Source organism: Haliotis rufescens, unplaced genomic scaffold (assembly GCF_023055435.1).
Source record: "Haliotis rufescens isolate VD_foot unplaced genomic scaffold, xgHalRufe1.0.p SCAF_4, whole genome shotgun sequence".
Classification (NCBI taxonomy): Eukaryota; Metazoa; Mollusca; class Gastropoda; order Lepetellida; family Haliotidae; genus Haliotis; species Haliotis rufescens.
In genome coordinates, this window is record NW_025964112.1 from 20,970,921 (window position 1) to 20,988,614 (window position 17,694).

At 41.5% G+C, this 17,694-nt stretch overlaps 1 protein-coding gene across 7 annotated transcripts in view; it reads left to right on the top strand.

Moving 5' to 3' along the window:
* The window catches only part of LOC124132148 (tensin-3-like), a 304,124-nt gene that overhangs the window by 11,720 nt on the left and 274,710 nt on the right, over positions 1 to 17,694 (top strand). The window lies entirely within an intron of this gene.

Genomic DNA, 17,694 nt, shown 5'->3' on the forward strand with positions numbered 1-17,694 from the left:
CTTGGTGTAGCCAATACCTGATGTCAGTTTCTATGTGTAGCCAATACCTGATGTCAGTTGCTTGGTGTAGCCAAGACCTGATGGCAGTTGCTTGGTGTAGTCCTCATGGCAGTTGCTTGGTGTAACCCAGATGGCCACACCAGACAACAAGCAACTGTCATCAGTTATGGGCAAGCCCAAGTAGCCACCATCAGGTCTTGGTACTGCCCAGATCTGATGTTAATTGCTGAGTGTGGCACAGACCTGACAGCAGGTGCCTGGTGTGGATGAGATGTGTGGGCGTGAGAGGGAGGGATGAGGGGAGTGAGAGAGAGAATGAAGGAACTGTTTTCTATCATTCTTCAAAAAAACCAAAACAACACTGACATCCATTAGTGTGTTATTGATGATCATAAAACACTTGTGCAATTGAGAAATCCCGATCTAAAATTGATCGCCAGTTGTTTCTGTCACATGAAAAGGATGCATGATATGAAATAAGTAGTACTTGAATAATTGAGCTTGTGACAACACAGTGCATCGTGGATCTTTAACAGGAACAATATGTCTTTCACAAACATCTGAAGCCAGGATGTGGTGTTTGACATTAAGAAGACACAAGATTCATCAAAGGTGGAATTATTGAACAACCTAAAGTAAGCTTTGATTGTGCTTGTTAGAGGTGCTGGTTATTACTGATATACCACAATCTGAAATGCTAAAGAATATGTATCACAGTATGTTTTGAAAATATCGGTATTTTGAGTTTCAAAATCATGAAAATTTTCATCTTGTTGCCAAAGTTTACATAAATGACAGGTCAAAAATGTGCGGGAGAAGTCTTATCAGAAAATTGCAGATACCAGTATGCAGACGCTTTTACTCGCTAGTGATATATGCAGGGGGAACGACACTTTTTGATATGCTGGTTCATAACAAATTACAGATGAAAGAACTGCAGAATAAATTGCAACACAAAAGTCAGGCCAATACCCATCACAAGTGCTTGAATTGGAGAAAGACTGCAGTCTGTCTGTTGTGAGGCTGCAGTCTGTCTGCTGAAGTGAGATGTGTGGCTGCAGTCTGTCTGCGATAGTCTGTTGTAAGGCTGCAGACAGTCTGCTATAGTCTGTTGTGAGGCTGCAGTCTGTCTGCTATAGTCTGTTGTGAGGCTGCACTATGCCTGCTGAAGTGAGTTGTGTGGCTGCAGTCTCTCTGCTACAGTCTGTTGTGTGGCTGTACTCTCTCTGCTATAGTCTGTTGTAGGGCTGCAGTCTGTCTGTTGTGAGGCTGCAGTCTGTCTGCTATAGTCTGTTGTGAGGTTGCAGTCTCTAGATCTGTTGAAGTGAGTTGTGAGGCTGCAGTCTCTCTGCTACAGTCTGTTGTAAGGCTGTGGTCTGTCTGCTGAAGTGAGTTGTGTGGCTGCAGTCTGTCTGCTACAGTCTGTTGTGAGGCTGCACTATGCCTGCTGAAGTGAGTTGTGTGGCTGCAGTATGCCTGCTATAGTCTGTTGTGAGGCTGCAGTATGCCTGCTGAAGTGAGTTGTGTGGCTGCAGTCTCTCTGCTACAGTCTGTTGTGTGGCTGTACTCTCTCTGCTATAGTCTGTTGTAGGGCTGCAGTCTGTCTGTTGTGAGGCTGCATTCTGTCTGCTATAATCTGTTGTGAGGTTGCAGCCTCTAGATCTGTTGAAGTGAGTTGTGAGGCTGCAGTCTCTCTGCTACAGTCTGTTGTAAGGCTGTGGTCTGTCTGCTGAAGTGAGTTGTGTGGCTGCAGTCTGTCTGCTACAGTCTGTTGTGAGGCTGCAGTCTGTCTGCTGAAGTGAGTTGTGGGGCTGCAGCCTGTCTGCTGAAGTCTGTTGTGTGGCTGCAGCCTGTCTGCTGAAGTGATTTGTGTGGCTGCAGTCTGTCTGCTGAAGTGAGTTGTGTGGCTGCAGTCTGTCTGCTGAAGTGAGTTGTGTGGCTGCAGCCTGTCTGCTGAAGTGAGTTGTGTGGCTGCAGTCTGTCTGCTGAAGTCTGTTGTAGGGCTGCAGTCTCTCTGCTACAGTCTGTTGTAAGGCTGCAGTCTGTCTGTTATAGTCAGTTGTGAGGCTGCAGAATGTCTGCTGAAGTCTGTTGTGAGGCTGCAGTCTGTCTGCTGAAGTGTGTTGTAAGGCTGCAGTCTAAAGCCTGTTGTCATACCCAGGTCAGTCTCGAGTAGCTCAGGAACTAACTTGTTGTTAAACCAATCTCCCTCACTCATGACTTAATTCCACTAGCTTTCATGGTCCTAGCCAGCAGGAGTAAATACATTGTAGAACTCTGGTTTACGTGGTCCTAGCCAGCAGCAGTAAATACATTGTAGAACTCTGGTTTACATGGTTCTAGCCAGCAGGAGTAAATACATTGTAGAACTCTGGTTTACATGGTTCTAGCCAGCAGCAGTAAATACATTGTAGAACTCTGGTTTACGTGGTCCTAGCCAGCAGGAGTAAATACATTGTAGAACTCTGGTTTACATGGTCCTAGCCAGCAGCAGTAAATACATTGTAGAACTCTGGTTTACATGGTCCTAGCCAGCAGCAGTAAATACATTGTAGAACTCTGGTTTACATGGTCCTAGCCAGCAGCAGTAAATACATTGTAGAACTCTGGTTTACATGGTCCTAGCCAGCAGGAGTAAATACATTGTAGAACTCTGGTTTACATGGTCCTAGCCAGCAGGAGTAAATACATTGTAGAACTCTGGTTTACATGGTTCTAGCCAGCAGGTGTAAATACATTGTAGAACTCTGGTTTACGTGGTCCTAGCCAGCAGGAGTAAATACATTGTAGAACTCTGGTTTACATGGTCCTAGCCAGCAGCAGTAAATACATTGTAGAACTCTGGTTTACGTGGTTCTAGCCAGCAGCAGTAAATACATTGTAGAACTCTGGTTTACATGGTCCTAGCCAGCAGGAGTAAATACATTGTAGAACTCTGGTTTACATGGTCCTAGCCAGCAGCAGTAAATACATTGTAGAACTCTGGTTTACATGGTTCTAGCCAGCAGCAGTAAATACATTGTAGAACTCTGGTTTACGTGGTCCTAGCCAGCAGGAGTAAATACATTGTAGAACTCTGGTTTACATGGTCCTAGCCAGCAGCAGTAAATACATTGTAGAACTCTGGTTTACATGGTCCTAGCCAGCAGGAGTAAATACATTGTAGAACTCTGGTTTAAGTGGTCCTAGCCAGCAGCAGTAAATACATTGTAGAACTCTGGTTTACATGGTCCTAGCCAGCAGCAGTAAATACATTGTAGAACTCTGGTTTACATGGTCCTAGCCAGCAGGAGTAAATACATTGTAGAACTCTGGTTTACATGGTCCTAGCCAGCAGCAGTAAATACATTGTAGAACTCTGGTTTACGTGGTCCTAGCCAGCAGGAGTAAATACATTGTAGAACTCTGGTTTACATGGTCCTAGCCAGCAGCAGTAAATACATTGTAGAACTCTGGTTTACATGGTTCTAGCCAGCAGGAGTAAATACATTGTAGAACTCTGGTTTACATGGTCCTAGCCAGCAGCAGTAAATACATTGTAGAACTCTGGTTTACATGGTCCTAGCCAGCAGGAGTAAATACATTGTAGAACTCTGGTTTACATGGTTCTAGCCAGCAGCAGTAAATACATTGTAGAACTCTGGTTTAAGTGGTCCTAGCCAGCAGGAGTAAATACATTGTAGAACTCTGGTTTACGTGGTCCTAGCCAGCAGGAGTAAATACATTGTAGAACTCTGGTTTACATGGTCCTAGCCAGCAGCAGTAAATACATTGTAGAACTCTGGTTTACATGGTCCTAGCCAGCAGGAGTAAATACATTGTAGAACTCTGGTTTACATGGTCCTAGCCAGCAGCAGTAAATACATTGTAGAACTCTGGTTTACATGGTTCTAGCCAGCAGGAGTAAATACATTGTAGAACTCTGGTTTACATGGTCCTAGCCAGCAGCAGTAAATACATTGTAGAACTCTGGTTTACATGGTCCTAGCCAGCAGCAGTAAATACATTGTAGAACTCTGGTTTACATGGTCCTAGCCAGCAGGAGTAAATACATTGTAGAACTCTGGTTTACATGGTCCTAGCCAGCAGCAGTAAATACATTGTAGAACTCTGGTTTACATGGTTCTAGCCAGCAGGAGTAAATACATTGTAGAACTCTGGTTTACATGGTCCTAGCCAGCAGCAGTAAATACATTGTAGAACTCTGGTTTACGTGGTCCTAGCCAGCAGGAGTAAATACATTGTAGAACTCTGGTTTACATGGTCCTAGCCAGCAGCAGTAAATACATTGTAGAACTCTGGTTTACATGGTCCTAGCCAGCAGCAGTAAATACATTGTAGAACTCTGGTTTACATGGTCCTAGCCAGCAGCAGTAAATACATTGTAGAACTCTGGTTTACATGGTCCTAGCCAGCAGCAGTAAATACATTGTAGAACTCTGGTTTACATGGTTCTAGCAAGCAGCAGTAAATACATTGTAGAACTCTGGTTTACGTGGTCCTAGCCAGCAGGAGTAAATACATTGTAGAACTCTGGTTTACATGGTCCTAGCCAGCAGCAGTAAATACATTGTAGAACTCTGGTTTACGTGGTTCTAGCCAGCAGCAGTAAATACATTGTAGAACTCTGGTTTACATGGTCCTAGCCAGCAGGAGTAAATACATTGTAGAACTCTGGTTTACATGGTCCTAGCCAGCAGCAGTAAATACATTGTAGAACTCTGGTTTACATGGTTCTAGCCAGCAGCAGTAAATACATTGTAGAACTCTGGTTTACGTGGTCCTAGCCAGCAGCAGTAAATACATTGTAGAACTCTGGTTTACGTGGTCCTAGCCAGCAGGAGTAAATACATTGTAGAACTCTGGTTTACATGGTCCTAGCCAGCAGCAGTAAATACATTGTAGAACTCTGGTTTACATGGTTCTAGCCCGCAGGAGTAAATACTTTGTAGGACTCTGGTTTACATGGTCCTAGCCAGCAGCAGTAAATACATTGTAGAACTCTGGTTTACATGGTCCTAGCCAGCAGGAGTAAATACATTGTAGAACTCTGGTTTACGTGGTCCTAGCCAGCAGCAGTAAATACATTGTAGAACTCTGGTTTACATGGTCCTAGCCAGCAGCAGTAAATACATTGTAGAACTCTGGTTTACATGGTCCTAGCCAGCAGCAGTAAATACATTGTAGAACTCTGGTTTACATGGTCCTAGCCAGCAGCAGTAAATACATTGTAGAACTCTGGTTTACATGGTCCTAGCCAGCAGCAGTAAATACATTGTAGAACTCTGGTTTACATGGTTCTAGCCAGCAGCAGTAAATACATTGTAGAACTCTGGTTTACGTGGTCCTAGCCAGCAGGAGTAAATACATTGTAGAACTCTGGTTTACATGGTCCTAGCCAGCAGCAGTAAATACATTGTAGAACTCTGGTTTACGTGGTTCTAGCCAGCAGCAGTAAATACATTGTAGAACTCTGGTTTACATGGTCCTAGCCAGCAGGAGTAAATACATTGTAGAACTCTGGTTTACATGGTCCTAGCCAGCAGCAGTAAATACATTGTAGAACTCTGGTTTACATGGTTCTAGCCAGCAGGAGTAAATACATTGTAGAACTCTGGTTTACGTGGTCCTAGCCAGCAGCAGTAAATACATTGTAGAACTCTGGTTTACGTGGTCCTAGCCAGCAGGAGTAAATACATTGTAGAACTCTGGTTTAAGTGGTCCTAGCCAGCAGTAGTAAATACATTGTAGAACTCTGGTTTACGTGGTCCTAGCCAGCAGGAGTAAATACATTGTAGAACTCTGGTTTACATGGTCCTAGCCAGCAGCAGTAAATACATTGTAGAACTCTGGTTTACATGGTTCTAGCCCGCAGGAGTAAATACTTTGTAGGACTCTGGTTTACATGGTCCTAGCCAGCAGCAGTAAATACATTGTAGAACTCTGGTTTACATGGTCCTAGCCAGCAGGAGTAAATACATTGTAGAACTCTGGTTTACATGGTTCTAGCCAGCAGCAGTAAATACATTGTAGAACTCTGGTTTAAGTGGTCCTAGCCAGCAGGAGTAAATACATTGTAGAACTCTGGTTTACATGGTCCCAGCCAGCAGGAGTAAATACATTGTAGAACTCTGGTTTACATGGTCCTAGCCAGCAGCAGTAAATACATTGTAGAACTCTGGTTTACATGGTCCTAGCCAGCAGCAGTAAATACATTGTAGAACTCTGGTTTACATGGTTCTAGCCAGCAGGAGTAAATACATTGTAGAACTCTGGTTTACATGGTCCTAGCCAGCAGCAGTAAATACATTGTAGAACTCTGGTTTACATGGTTCTAGCCAGCAGGAGTAAATACATTGTAGAACTCTGGTTTACATGGTCCTAGCCAGCAGCAGTAAATACATTGTAGAACTCTGGTTTACGTGGTCCTAGCCAGCAGCAGTAAATACATTGTAGAACTCTGGTTTACATGGTCCTAGCCAGCAGCAGTAAATACATTGTAGAACTCTGGTTTACATGGTCCTAGCCAGCAGCAGTAAATACATTGTAGAACTCTGGTTTACATGGTCCTAGCCAGCAGGAGTAAATACATTGTAGAACTCTGGTTTACGTGGTCCTAGCCAGCAGGAGTAAATACATTGTAGAACTCTGGTTTACGTGGTCCTAGCCAGCAGGAGTAAATACATTGTAGAACTCTGGTTTACGTGGTCCTAGCCAGCAGGAGTAAATACATTGTAGAACTCTGGTTTACGTGGTCCTAGCCAGCAGGAGTAAATACATTGTAGAACTCTGGTTTACGTGGTCCTAGCCAGCAGGAGTAAATACATTGTAGAACTCTGGTTTACGTGGTCCTAGCCAGCAGGAGTAAATACATTGTAGAACTCTGGTTTACATGGTCCTAGCCAGCAGGAGTAAATACATTGTAGAACTCTGGTTTACATGGTCCTAGCCAGCAGCAGTAAATACATTGTAGAACTCTGGTTTACGTGGTCCTAGCCAGCAGGAGTAAATACATTGTAGAACTCTGGTTTACGTGGTCCTAGCCAGCAGCAGTAAATACATTGTAGAACTCTGGTTTACGTGGTCCTAGCCAGCAGCAGTAAATACATTGTAGAACTCTGGTTTACATGGTCCTAGCCAGCAGCAGTAAATACATTGTAGAACTCTGGTTTACATGGTTCTAGCCAGCAGCAGTAAATACATTGTAGAACTCTGGTTTACGTGGTCCTAGCCAGCAGGAGTAAATACATTGTAGAACTCTGGTTTACATGGTCCTAGCCAGCAGCAGTAAATACATTGTAGAACTCTGGTTTACGTGGTTCTAGCCAGCAGCAGTAAATACATTGTAGAACTCTGGTTTACATGGTCCTAGCCAGCAGGAGTAAATACATTGTAGAACTCTGGTTTACATGGTCCTAGCCAGCAGCAGTAAATACATTGTAGAACTCTGGTTTACATGGTTCTAGCCAGCAGCAGTAAATACATTGTAGAACTCTGGTTTACGTGGTCCTAGCCAGCAGCAGTAAATACATTGTAGAACTCTGGTTTACGTGGTCCTAGCCAGCAGGAGTAAATACATTGTAGAACTCTGGTTTAAGTGGTCCTAGCCAGCAGTAGTAAATACATTGTAGAACTCTGGTTTACGTGGTCCTAGCCAGCAGGAGTAAATACATTGTAGAACTCTGGTTTACATGGTCCTAGCCAGCAGCAGTAAATACATTGTAGAACTCTGGTTTACATGGTTCTAGCCCGCAGGAGTAAATACTTTGTAGGACTCTGGTTTACATGGTCCTAGCCAGCAGCAGTAAATACATTGTAGAACTCTGGTTTACATGGTCCTAGCCAGCAGGAGTAAATACATTGTAGAACTCTGGTTTACATGGTTCTAGCCAGCAGCAGTAAATACATTGTAGAACTCTGGTTTAAGTGGTCCTAGCCAGCAGCAGTAAATACATTGTAGAACTCTGGTTTACATGGTCCTAGCCAGCAGGAGTAAATACATTGTAGAACTCTGGTTTACATGGTCCTAGCCAGCAGCAGTAAATACATTGTAGAACTCTGGTTTACATGGTCCTAGCCAGCAGCAGTAAATACATTGTAGAACTCTGGTTTACATGGTTCTAGCCAGCAGGAGTAAATACATTGTAGAACTCTGGTTTACATGGTCCTAGCCAGCAGCAGTAAATACATTGTAGAACTCTGGTTTACATGGTTCTAGCCAGCAGGAGTAAATACATTGTAGAACTCTGGTTTACATGGTCCTAGCCAGCAGCAGTAAATACATTGTAGAACTCTGGTTTACGTGGTCCTAGCCAGCAGCAGTAAATACATTGTAGAACTCTGGTTTACATGGTCCTAGCCAGCAGCAGTAAATACATTGTAGAACTCTGGTTTACATGGTCCTAGCCAGCAGCAGTAAATACATTGTAGAACTCTGGTTTACATGGTCCTAGCCAGCAGGAGTAAATACATTGTAGAACTCTGGTTTACGTGGTCCTAGCCAGCAGGAGTAAATACATTGTAGAACTCTGGTTTACGTGGTCCTAGCCAGCAGGAGTAAATACATTGTAGAACTCTGGTTTACGTGGTCCTAGCCAGCAGGAGTAAATACATTGTAGAACTCTGGTTTACGTGGTCCTAGCCAGCAGGAGTAAATACATTGTAGAACTCTGGTTTACGTGGTCCTAGCCAGCAGGAGTAAATACATTGTAGAACTCTGGTTTACGTGGTCCTAGCCAGCAGGAGTAAATACATTGTAGAACTCTGGTTTACATGGTCCTAGCCAGCAGGAGTAAATACATTGTAGAACTCTGGTTTACATGGTCCTAGCCAGCAGCAGTAAATACATTGTAGAACTCTGGTTTACGTGGTCCTAGCCAGCAGGAGTAAATACATTGTAGAACTCTGGTTTACGTGGTCCTAGCCAGCAGCAGTAAATACATTGTAGAACTCTGGTTTACGTGGTCCTAGCCAGCAGCAGTAAATACATTGTAGAACTCTGGTTTACATGGTCCTAGCCAGCAGGAGTAAATACATTGTAGAACTCTGGTTTACGTGGTCCTAGCCAGCAGCAGTAAATACATTGTAGAACTCTGGTTTACGTGGTCCTAGCCAGCAGGAGTAAATACATTGTAGAACTCTGGAGCAATTAAGGAAATAATTGTCTGAGTATATTAAAGGTGCAGAATTTTGAAAAGACTGCATCTGTTAGAAAGAAAGCAGTTTCAACTCATGTAGGTATTGAGGGCAGACTTTGGGGTTGGGGCTTAGATGTATGGAACAAACCTTGAATTTTAATTTCAGGCTTCAGGATCAGTGTGATCAATTATTACAAGATTAAACATTTTTATGGAGCATGCAGAAGAAAATTCTATTGTTTATTAAAGCCACCCCAAAGAACCGTCCTTATTTGTAACCTCTGAATCTTTATTGCCATATCTCATGTATATATACCTAGTTATGTATGCAGAAAAGTATTATGTATTGAGAAAAATCAATAGACTCATGAGAAGAAAGGTGCATATTAATGTTGGATGTGATGTATCATATTTGTTTCTTTGTGGGATATAGTAGGATATGAAACTAATGATTATCATGGCCTTATTTGTTATATCTTTATCTTTAGAGTGACCTTAGCATAAAGCAACTAAAGATTTCCTTCAGCGCTTGCCACAGCTGGATGAATGTTGCAGAAATGAACAATAAATTCAGCTCTCTTCCTGCACAGTATAACAGACCTGATTCTGTTAATCAAGGGTGGAAACTGGACTTTTATGGTCAGTTAACTTCCTTTGCCTCGGGAAGATGTGAGCAAGGCAGTGTTGGTGTAAATAAGTGTGACTGTTACACAAGGACATCCACTGCGATATCACACAGGCAGTCTACTTTCCTCATCTATGAGGCAGCTTCACTCTTATTATATCATTTCCCTTAGATAAACTGATATGTTCTGACACTGGTGAGAAAAATAGTTTACTTTCTTAGGGGATTGGGAATTTGTCCTCCTTCAGCTTGTAATTGTATTTTTCAAGGCCTTAATATCTGCAAGATACATATTCATCCTGATCGTTTCAGATAGCAGAGGGAATATCGAGCCATTGGCCAGAATTACGCAATTCTAGGGAGATACTTTCCTGTCTGTGCTGTCATGTTATTTATGTATACAGAGCTGGTTAAGGATGATATGGGGAATTGCGGAGGCAGCATTGAGGGACATAGTTTTGAAACATTTCCAATGGAACATTTTATCGGGGATTGATACTGTCAAAAGAAGCTAATGTTCATTATTAGTGTTAGAATTAGTTGTGTTTTAGTGAATTTGAACAAATCACAGATTTGACTGTCCCGTGATCTTCAATCTAGGGAACCGGGTTTGTATTTTCAGAATAATGTAACACGTAGAAGAGAATGCCATGTAATCAAAACGAAATTGTGTTATTTCTTCCAAGTCAGCATTCATTCATATCTTTTCACTAATTTGGGTATTGATATAAATTAAACACATTGATGTGGTTGTATATTTGTGTATTTTAGATTTTGGGCCAAAAGGCAAGAGAGTTATGATGACATTGTAGATGTGTAGGGGCTGAAAACGATAAATATTTCAATCATGTACATAAAGCCACACCTTTTTTATTTGCCTTTCATGGTCCTGCCTCCCAAAAATAAATAAATATTTGACATTTATTTTTATATTTATTTCAACGAACCTTGTGTGAAAAAACTGTTATTAAGTCTGTGAAACATAAAATTAAAAGTGTGGCCTAACATGGGTCTTTGAATTCATGTTAAGCATTTGGGGCAGGTTCATCCATGCAACAATTTTCCCGGCCATATCTGCTCTTGAAACGAGCAGCTTTGTAATATTCTACAGAATGTTAAATGTTTGAATACTGTTTGATTGAACAAAAGGTTTAGATGTGATTTTTTTTTTTGAACGCATAAAAACATCTTATACTTGGAAAGTGCCTGAACACCTTTAATGTAAATGCTATGTTTGAAAAATTTAAGCATATAATTTTGTTTTGTTTGAATTTGTTGAATTAAAGAAACTGTTTCATCATTTAGCTTTTATCAAGAGATCTTGCATCTCTCCACAGATGCATCTTTCCTGAGAGATTTGAAAGTTTAGCCCATTTGCTGGTGCACTCACTCATTCCCCATAGGTATACAGTGTGGAGAGTCTAGGCTGGGGGTCTTCAGATGAATGCGTCTGTAAAACTGCAAAAAGTAGCTTAAATATCTACTGTTTTATTCTCTCATATGGATGATCTCTGTCTCCTACTGAAGTCTTTTGGTATATCTATATTACTATGTGTGTAAAGTGCCACTTATTCCTGTAATGTGATGGCTTACGGCAGGCCAAGCACAGATCGAGGCATTGTCTTTGTGATGATAGGTTGTTCCAGGTTGGGAGGGATGTTATAACTGATTGTCTTTGTGATGATAGGTTGTTCCAGGTTGGGAGGGATGGGATAATTGATTGTCTTTGTGATGATAGGTTGTTCCAGGTTGGGAGGGATGTGATAACTGATTGTCTTTGTGATAATAGGTTGTTCCAGGTTGGGAGGGACGTGATAACAGATTGTCTTTGTGATGATAGGTTGTTCCAGGTAGGGAGGGATGTGATAATAGATTGTCTTTGTGATAATAGGTTGTTCCAGGTTGGGAGGGATGTGAAGACAGAGGTCTAGGCATTTGTGGGTTGTTTTTGGATGGGTGATATGATGACAGGGTGTTACTGAGGGGTGGGATATCATGTCATCAGTATCTCATACATGTACTTGTTTTAAGAGTTGTCTAATATGGGGACCAGGTAGTGAGGCTCTTGGATGATTGTGTGTTGGATACAGGCTTTCCTGGTGCAAACTCTGATGTCATTGGAATATTGCTGCTTGAACAACATCAACATGCTCTGTGTAGGTTTTGATAATAATCTGATGTAATGTATATACTTTCTACCAGTGTGGTTCACGTTTTGTCAGCAGGACCCATTTGCACATTTGGAGATACTCTGAAAACTTGTTAATTAATCAGGATCATTGAAAATCTAAGAAGTTGTTCATATTTCTAAATGAAAGACTGTTGATATTAGACAATAGTGTCAAAAGAGCTTCTTTCAAAACTGTAAAGCTCCAATACACTGAGTTAATGGAAGGTTAATATAAATTGATAAAGCTATTTACATATGCTTACCCTCTTAAGTTCCTGTGATAACACTGATGATGAACCTCTAGCTTGTCATACTTTTGTCCACCATTGTGGACACATAAATTTGCCCAATAGTTTTATATATTTTTTCAATATGGCCTCCATACCAGATGCATATTTCAATACCATGCAGTCTTTAGCCTGACAATTTTTCAGATTTTAAGTTGCACTTTAAGTCTTCCATTACTTCCCATGGACTGGCAGTTTTCATTGATGTCATGCTGTCCTGTCCTATTAAGTAGACCACCTTGTACTATAAACTTGATGAAACCATTTTAACTTCTCAAACAGACACTTTTCCTATTTATAGCTGAAAATATGATTGAATACAAACCTTTGCCAACGGACTTTGAACATAATCTACATATATGCTGATTATGTTCATTGTTTCTGTGGGCAGAGAAGTGAAATATTGTGAATCTTTGCATACGTTTGGCTGGTTATAGGCGTCAAACTATTTCTGAAGTCCGCTTCTGCCTATTGCATAATCGAAAAGTAAAACGTTATGTATAACATTGATAGGATGCTGTCTAGATAAATAATAAGGACTAATTCAAGTCTCAAGAGAATGAGATGTGGATGGAAATTTACAATTAATTACCGTCCAAGAAGCACAGGGATATGTGAAGGAAGCAGCGAGAGTCCGATGGGACAGCTTAAGCACAGCAATTGACCATGCAATGAAATGAAGCAACAGACTGATGAGTGGGCAGATGTTAGTTTGATCGGCTCCGATACAAGCATCTCTGGCTTGTTCTGTCTTGTGCATGAACCAGGGGGCTTATCTTGACGCCATGCATGCAGTCTCATTTAGATGAATCCAAACAAGTTTATTATGCAGACAGTATCATGGGAATAGCATGTGCTGTGATGGTTTATACCTAATTTGAGCCCCTTTGTCATCCGGCATGTTGCAGAAGTTGGGATCTGTATTGTCTGTTCAGCCACGTGTGTTGTTGTTATTTTTATGGAAAAATAAGTAGATTGTTAAATGTGATTTGTGCATGATATTTGAAAGCTGATAGCCATTTACAAGTAACAACTCTTTTAATTAATATTTAACATGTGAAATATAATTTTGTGTAAGGATGATAATTTGGGCATTGGAATAAATAAATATTATTGACACATGACAATGTTTTTAAACAATTTCTTGGGTTGTTCAATTTTCAAAACCACATGTTCTACAACACACTAGTAGATAGATTGGCATTCAGACATAGTTTCTAAAAAAGTATAAGAGTATTATAGAATTGGGCACAACATTTATATGACTGATGGTGGTTGACTTGAGACTGCTTCCTGACAACTGATACGAAGCCTACAGTATGCCTCGAAAGCAGCTACTGACATGCCCTGGCCAATTGTCTGTCAGTGCCAGGAAAGCACAATTGATTGCTTGATATCACATAACAAGCTTAACCCTTTATAGACCTACTACTTGGAAGCCACAATCATCCCAGTGACCATATAGAATATACCATCATAATGAACACTATGCTTTGATTTGTTCGTGGTTTGTCAAGTCACGGGTGTCAAATATTTGTTTTAAGGTATCCTTCCACCAGTTGTAAATTCATAGGGATGCACCACTCATGAAAGTGTCAACCTTTCCAGGGCACATGATGAGATAAATATTTCAGTCAACAAGAAAAGCTAAAAGTTCTCTTTTGTATTAGGATTTTAGGACTAATGACATGTCTTTTTACCAAATTTTATAATTTTATCACAGTGCACAACAAATTGGGATATTTTATCATTGAAGTTAAAATATTGGAATTCAAAACATGATGAAATATTTGAAGCAGATTACATTTTATTTCAGGTTGTGCATAGTTGATTTTTGTTCAATTCAAATTTATTGAAATCTTGACATGGGGTCTGAGCTTGATGTCACTGAATGATGAGTTCTTCCTGTCACACTCATTCCCATGATAGGGGGCACGGGTGGCCCAGTCGTCTAAGGCGCTGTGATTCGCTGTGCAGAGTTGCTTCCCTTGGGCACGCCAGAAACCTATGATTGTGGGTTCGAATCCCGATTCGCCCCGATTATGTTTCTAGGTTTGTCAGCACCATACCCGTGCTCGTGGGTTTCACCAAAGTGGTAAACGTCTGAGACCTGCATCACTTCGGGCTTTCCTCCCACATTAAGCTGACACGCCGCGATATAACTGGAACACTGTTAAAAGCGGCGTTAAACCCAACCCCACTCACTCACTCACTCACTCACTCACTCACTCACTCACTCCCATGATAAGCAGGTTGCTTTGACAGATTTGGGGTATTGGCAGTGCGACAACCAGCTTTAGCTATTCTACTGTTGTAATTGTTTTATCATGGAGAAGTATTAATTATTTTGACATAAAATAGTATTTTCTTTCTGCAGTGTTCTTGGAAATGATATCTGCAGGACAATTTGCAACTGGCGATTATGTCATGACAGTTAGTCAATAGAAACATAATGTGCAGTAATCAAATATTATCCCAAATACCCTGTTAATGTTAACAGAATTGAATTCAAAGCCTTCTCAGTAATTCAATTACGCTTATTGATAAATGAGTGTTTGGCTTTGTCAATGAAACTGTCGACAAAACCAACTTCATGAGTTTTCATTAATCTTATTACATTAATTGATGACCGGCTGTTATTTGGCTGGTGATTTTCATTTTCAAGTTTTGTTTGATTTCAGTGAACAAGTAAATATGAGCAATAATGGAAATCATTAATAAGGTAATTTTGCTCATGCATTAACAGTGGACATAGCTGAGAGTGAATGTTACGGACTGTCCATTCACAGCTGTTGCCATTGATTCAGGTGAAAACAATGTATGCTTGTCCAGAATTAAATTAACTTAATGTCCACATGGCATTTTTGCACACTTTTAGTTCACCAACCTTCTGGCTGAATTGTGATGTTTTTGTCGCAAGAAATATTGATATTTTGTTTCTTTCTTCACAGATATTGATTTTTGCATTGTATTTGTATCTTTTTAGAATCCTTGTATAAAGGGAACATTTCATCTTTATTGAACTGACACCAATTGTGCAATTATAGCTAAAATAGTTTTTGGTGTTGACAACAAAGTAAAGGTGTGGTCATCCTATACTTTCAGTGCCCAGATTCATTAACAATAGACACCAAGTGGTTATTTCCTTGTGACAGTATAATAATGATTCTAAATGGCAGTTTGTTGTGACCACAAAGTAATATTTCCTTGAAATGATGAACAGAGTATGACAATATGCTATTATCGTGTTCTGAAGAGTTGAGGCTTGAAGAAACAAGACCTTTCAAAGAATTGAGAGAAAAAAACAACTCTTAAGTTTCACATATTATGACTGTAAATGAGGCTGTGGTGAAACTTATTGTGATTCATGTTCTAGAACAAATCTTGTAGCCCGAAAATAATATAATCAGCACAACTTCCCGAATGGTTAAACCTCACTCAATAACACTATGAACACCGTTTTCAAGATTGTTCCATCTACAACACAGATCTACATGGCCCTAGTTACCTCCCCTATAACACAATAAACAAACCTCCAATGATGGAGAAGATTCCTCACTATAACAACAAACACACATCCAATGATGGAGAAGATTCCTCACTATAACATTATAAACACACCTCTTATGATGGAGAAGATTCCTCATTATAACATGATAAACACACCTCCAGTGATGGAGAAGTAACTTGACATTCCCTTTGTCAACTAAACGCTCTGAGAAGGTATTTATGTTGATAGTTTATCATTTAATATTGACAGAAATCATTACTTTGTGAGGATAGGGAAGGTAAATAGGGACGTTGTTTCAAACAATATAAACAATGTGAGAAGCCCATTTCTGGAATATTGCTAGAAGCGGCATAAAAGCTCTCACTCACTCATGCATGCACTCGAGCAACGTTAAAATGCAGTTTAATACACCGTTGTGTTAAATTACTACTGAGAGTGGGGCACTGGTGGCCCAGTCATCCAAGGCGCCACAGTTTGCTGTGCTGAGTTGCGTCCCATGGATATACCAGAAACCTATCATTGTGGGTTTGAATCCTAGTTACCCTACTTATGTGTCCAAGTTTGTCAGCACCATGCCCATGTTTGTGGGTTCCATCTAAGTGGTAAATGTCCTGCATCACTTCAGGCTTTCTTCCCACATTAAGCTGACACACTGTGATATAACTGGAATACTGTTCAAAGCGTTCAAACTCACTCGCTCACTACTACTGAGACGCTTTAAAAAAAAGTGTTCATGTAGTTGTTGCCAGGCATGGTAATGGAGCGTCAAGCTAGTTGTAGCGGGGCGTGGTAAATGGAGTGTCCAGCTAGTTGTTGCCAGGCATGGTAATGGAGCATCCAGCTAGTTGTAGCTGGGTGTGGTAATGGAGTGTCCAGCTAGTTGTAGCTGGGTGCGGTAATGGAGTGTCCAGCTAGTTGTAGCTGGGTGTGGTAATGGAGTGTCCAGCTAGTTGTAGCTGGGTTTGGTAATGGAGTGTCCAGCTAGTTGTAGCCAGGTGTGGTAATGGAGTGTCCAGCTAGTTGTTGCCAGGCATGGTAATGGAGCATCCAGCTAGTTGTAGCTGGGTGTGGTAATGGAGTGTCCAGCTAGTTGTAGCTGGGTGCGGTAATGGAGTGTCCAGCTAGTTGTAGCTGGGTGCGGTAATGGAGTGTCCAGCTAGTTGTAGCTGGGTGCGGTAATGGAGTGTCCAGCTAGTTGTTGCTGGGTGTGGTAATGGAGTGTCCAGCTAGTTGTAGCTGGGTGCGGTAATGGAGTGTCCAGCTAGTTGTTGCTGGGTGTGGTAATGGAGTGTCCAGCTAGTTGTAGCTGGGTGCGGTAATGGAGTGTCCAGCTAGTTGTAGCTGGTTGTGGTAATGGAGTGTCCAGCTAGTTGTAGCTGGGTGCGGTAATGGAGTGTCCAGCTAGTTGTAGCCAGGAGTGGTAATGGAGCATCCAGCTAGTTGTAGCTGGGTGTGGTAATGGAATGCCCAGCTAGTTGTGGCTGGGTGCGGTAATGGAGTGTCCAGCTAGTTGTAGCTGGGTGTGGTAATGGAGTGTCCAGCTAGTTGTAGCTGGGTGCGGTAATGGAGTGTCCAGCTAGTTGTAGCCAGGTGTGGTAATGGAGTGTCCAGCTAGTTGTAGCGGGGCGTGGTAATGGAGGGTCAAGCTAGTTGTAGCTGGGCGTGGTAATGGAGCGTCCAGCTAGTTGTAGCTGGGCATGGTAATGGATCATCCAGCTAGTTGTAGCCAGGAGTGGTAATGGAGCATCCAGCTAGTTATTGCCAGGCATGGTAATGGAGCATCCAGCTAGTTGTAGCTGGGTGTGGTAATGGAGCGTCCAGCTAGTTGTTGCCAGGCATGGTAACGGAGCATCCAGCTAGTTGTAGCCGGGCATGGTAATGGAGCATCCAGCTAGTTGTTGCCAGGCATGGGAATGGAGTGCCCAGCTAGTTGTAGCTGGGCTTGGTAATGGAGCGTCCAGCTA